Source organism: Coregonus lavaretus, assembly GCF_964263955.1.
Source record: "Coregonus lavaretus genome assembly, chromosome: 26".
NCBI classification, from domain to species: Eukaryota; Metazoa; Chordata; class Actinopteri; order Salmoniformes; family Salmonidae; genus Coregonus; species Coregonus lavaretus.
Window position 1 is genome coordinate 23,049,376 of NC_140013.1, and position 5,100 is coordinate 23,054,475.

Sequence of the window (5,100 nt, forward strand, 5' to 3'; positions counted from 1 at the left end):
GCTGCTTTTAAACAGGCCTAGAATAACTCAGGCATCTCACAGGTAGTTGTATGAGTTGCAGTGCGCAGGAGCAACACTTCAGGATTACAGAGAAAAACTATTGTAAACAATTGAGTGACAACATGCCACTTTTTAATTTAAGTATGATCTCTAAAAGTTATTTACTCTGTCACTGAATGATAAATTGATCATGTGTTCTGAGAGGGTCGTTAAACAAACTGAGGTCTATCAGAAAGCGGGTATCCCAGTGGGATTGAAAGTGCTATTGTCCTTTTTATTGTGCTCAATCTGTTGGGAGCCTGCTCTTTTCTTGGTGATGGGATAGGATGGCTCTCACCACTCCCGTCCTGTTGCAGCTGGCAAGACGCTGAAGAGGTCTCGCCCCCCAGATTTGCAATTTTTTTCCCAGAGGGGCAGTTAAAGGGGTAGAGGGACTCAGGGACCAACTTGTCAGTGTGGGTCCCCCTGGTCTCAGTGCTGTTTCAGGGGGGAAGAAGAGAAGCCTATCATCCTAGTCCTAGAGGGGCCTTTGTTTTGCCTTGACGGCTACACTGCACCCATCTTGATGGGATTATGGCTCCTACTGGAGTAGATTTTATGGGCAATTACCCAGAGACAGAGAGACCAAGACCAAGAGAGAGAGAAAGAGAAAGAGAAAGTGGCTAGTTGAGGAAATAGACTTGTCTGGTCAATAAAGGAGAATGAGAATCTCCAGACGAGGTTAGAAAGAGGGAACCTCGAGAGAAGTGCCCCATGAGAGAGAGAGAGAGAGAGCAAGAGAGAGAGAGAGAGAGAGAGAGAGAGAGAGAGAGTAGTAGTTCACCGCTCTCTGACTGGTGAAACATCAAATAATGACTGGTGCAGGATCATCACCTTGTGCTAAGAAAGAGAATGGCCCGAAAGAACGGCAGGGACAACCAGGCTTGGTGGTCTCCCATTCCTAGTATTTACATTATTTGTTAATGAAAACTAAAAGATACCAAGTTTCCCACTGCTTTTCAGTTATGATCAAGTCGAATGCCATGGTTTGACAAGATAGTGTAGCTTGTGGACAATGTTCTCAATCAGTCTAAATTACAGATTTAAGCCAGCCTTCTGACCATAAGTGGGAGTTATAAACAAGCCCAATTTTTTTTTAAGAGTTACATTCTGCAGTGAGTAATCTAATTACATAACCACATGCATGAAAAGTATCCGTTCCTGTTCTTAAGTATCTGTTCCTGGACACTCCTTGGAATTCAGAGTATGAAAAGGAAGTCTTGAAAAACTTTTGATCAACAGGCTCATGATCTCAAGCTTTGTTTAACCGGAGAAAAGGAACATGGACAACATTTGGATGGATAATAATAATGTTTAACTGAGTCAGTGTGAACTGAAAGTGCATCTATGCAATAACTAGTCGAGTTTTACTAAAGGGCACTATCCTACGGTAAGGAAACTGTGGTTACATACCATCTTCATTTTCAGCATTAGTAACACTTTCTTTGGATAGTCTCAAGTAGATGGTTTGTAGATGTTCAGGAGATGTTAAATAACTGTCAACAACATTTCGACTAACTATCCACTAACCCTAGCCCTAACCTTAACCCTTAGCCTAGCCAAGTGTGACCTCAGCATTTCTTGAATAATTAATTCAACCAAACACTTACCTTACATGCAAATTCAAAACAGGTACATTTTATTTATAAATATACACTTTTCAGCTTTAGAAACAAATTACAAATTAGCATGAGTTCAGACTACAGTAGTCGCATTGATGACGTAGGTCACAGTGACACACTTTCATAGCGACACCCTTTTGCATTCGTACAAAAACAATGGCGCACGAGAGTCTTCTTCAAGAAATTGTAAAGTTTTGACTTAAGAAATATGCTTATTTTGGTTGCTAAATGAATGAAAAATTAGGCAGAATAGGTTAACCTACTGGATTGTACATTATTGGAACACGGGTGTACATTATGGGGCCTCTATAGCTCATCCTCTCAAACCTAAATCTACCATCATGGCGGCAAAACATAGTTGAATAAACCACTAATAAGCAGCTTGATAATAACATGACTATGTTCAGTATAGTGCACTGCAAACCTTAGTTTAGTTATTACAATCAATGTTGACTCAAATATATTGTGCATATTTGTTCTTAGAAGGATGTCTTAAGGACGACAACAGCAAAAGTAGGAAGTAGTGCCGAATGTGAATTATCTTAATTTGACCAGTGTGACCATAACATAACATTTCAAAAACACTGCGAGTGGCGCAATATGCTGTGAAACCGCTTCAGACTTCAGAATGATACTGTGATGTTTTTGCTCAGTTGTATTACTACCTTTTTGTTAGATTGGAAGCATAGCTATTTAATCCTTTGGTCTTTCTTTAAAAAACACACCATGTATTGTCTATATCTAATTATAGATACATTGTGATATATTACAGAACCCTATCCAATGTGAGGACAATGCAGAGGCCAATTCATATGTAGTAGTTTATGAAACTGACAGCTACCATTACTCACAAGATGCACTGGTATAAGTTTGTTTTACATTGATTTATCATATACTTATTGAAATAATAAAATACTTTCTATGAATGACCGTAATGTCAGGACACTAACAAAATATTTAACTAAAGATGGTTATTTTTTATAGGTTTCATTGCAGTGTGAGGATGACCAATTTGGTTTCAATGCGGTCGTGGTCATCGAAGAGGTGTCTTTTCCTTTACGGAGATGTACTCCATTTCTAAGCTATAACAGGTGAGTTGTCTGTACATTATATTTCAATTACCAGATAACTAAAAGATGGAGACCCAAGTGAAGTGTCAAATTTGATAAAACGAATGTATGAGGTTTGTTCAACTTGGAGGGAAACAGTGATGAGCAGGTAGGACTATGTGGTGCTGCTTTTATAAACACTGACATTTAAGGTTATTTTTTTCTTTTTAGACCAAACAACCTTGCAGAAGCAGACAGAGGTCTGTCTGGAAATAATGGTGAGTTGACCAATTATTATCAGGAAACAGTTATGTAATATATATCAAACCAATATTTGGCAAGACATGGATACTTATAAAGCACATTTTTTTGCCTGGAACTGCATTATGAATCCATTATAACAATTCCTATGATATTACTCTGATCTAATTTATGAGAAGGTTTATGCTGTGCCAGGTTTGTGCTTGATCATTGAGATTTGATCTTCCCTCATATTCAGGAGAAATGTTGGATCTGGTGGCAGTAAATGAACAATATTTTCCAAACTTCACTCCAAGACCATCTGACCATGTGCATCTACCTCATAGATATCCTAGTGTGAACAACTACCTCACTCAAGGTAAGGGGCAAGGGACTTCAATAAGCACATCCAGTACAGCCACAAGAATAGCTGTGTAACAATCTTTGTCAGAATTATGTGATGCAATACACACTCACAGCCAGTTTATTAGGTACACCACCCCGTTCACGACAATTGATCGCTCCTACAGACAGTGAGTCACGTGGCCATGGCTTGCTATATAAAGCAGGCAGACAGGCATCAAGGCATTCAGATACTGTTCGATTGAACGTTAGAATGGACAAAATGAGTGAACTAAGCGACTTTGAGCATTGTATGATCGTCAGTGCCAAGCGCACAGGGGGCCAGTATCTCAGAAACGTCCGGACTCCTGGGCTTTTCACGCACCACAGTGTCTAAGGTTTACCAAGAATGGTGCGACAAACAGCTCGTTGATGAGCGAGGTCGAAGGAGAATGGCATGAATCGTGCAAGCTAACAGGCGGCCCACAAACAGACAAATAACGGCACAGTACAACAGTGGTGTGCAGAATGCCATCTCAGAACACACAACTCGTTGATCCTTGTCACGGATGGGCTATTGCAGCAGACGACCACACTGGGTTCCACTCCTATCAGCTAAAAACAAGAAGAAGCGGCTCCAGTGGGAAAGCGATCACCAACGCTGGACAATTGAGGAGTCTGACGAATCTCGATTCCTGTTGCGTCATGCTGATGACAGTCAGGATTTGGCATAAGCAGCATGAGTCCATGGACCCATCCTGCCTGGTACAGGCTGGTGGTGGTGGTGTACTGGTGTGGGGAATGTTTTCCTGGCACACGTTAGGGCCTTTGATATCAATTGAGCAACAATGTTTCCGACACCTTGTAGAATCCATGCCCGAAGAATTCAGGCTGTTCTGGAGGCAAAGAGGGGTCTGACCCGGTACTAGATGGGTGTACCTAATAAACTGGCCAGTGAGTGAATGTAGCTATGCTTTTCCATGTTCAGCGTTGGAGCTGACCAGACTGCAGTACAAATAACTAAAGCAGTTGTCACGACCGTCTATAAAGGGAGCAGACCAATACGCAGCGCGTTGAGTGAACATGATGACTTTAATTGATAAAGCACGTAACTACAAAACAAAAGACGATAGTGAAGTCCAACAGTGACAAATACTGAACCTGGAACAAAAACCCACCACCACAAGGTGAAAACACACAGTATAAATATGGCTCCCAATCAGAGATAACGAGCCGACAGCTGACACTCGTTACCTCCGATTGGGAGTCACTGACCAAACACGGAAACAAAACCAAAACCAAACACAACAAATGAACACACCCTAACCCAACACAACCAAATGAATACACCCTGGCTCAAACAACACAGTCCCGGAGCCAGAGTGTGACAGTACCCCCCCCTAAAGGCGCGGACTGCGACCGCGCCTCAATACGGGCTAAACAAGGGAGGGCTGGGCGGGCATACCTCCTCGGCGGTGGTTCTGGCTCCGGTCGTGGTCCCCACCCCACCATAGTCACTACCCGCTTTCGTCGCCTCCTCCAACTGACCCCCACCGGATTAAGGGGCAGCACCGGACTAAGAGGCAGCCCCGGACTAAGGGGCAGCACCGGACTGAATGGCGGATCCTGGCTGGCTGGCTCTGGCGGATCCTGGCTGGCGGAAGGCTCTGGCTGATCCTGTCTGGCGGAAGGCTCTGGCTGATCCTGTCTGGCGGAAGGCTCTGGCTGATCCTGTCTGGCGGAAGGCTCTGGCTGATCCTGTCTGGCGGAAGGCTCTGGCTGATCCTGTCTGGCGGAAGGCTCTGGCT

General features: G+C 43.2%; 1 long non-coding RNA gene across 1 annotated transcript; it reads left to right on the top strand.

The window, feature by feature from the left end:
- The first annotated feature begins 2,668 nt into the window (after positions 1-2,668).
- On the top strand, positions 2,669-3,279 carry LOC311101441. Its single transcript, XR_014609926.1, has 3 exons — positions 2,669-2,752; positions 2,942-2,988; positions 3,210-3,279. It is a non-coding gene; the product is annotated as an uncharacterized lncRNA (long non-coding RNA).
- Positions 3,280-5,100: the final 1,821 nt, after the last annotated feature.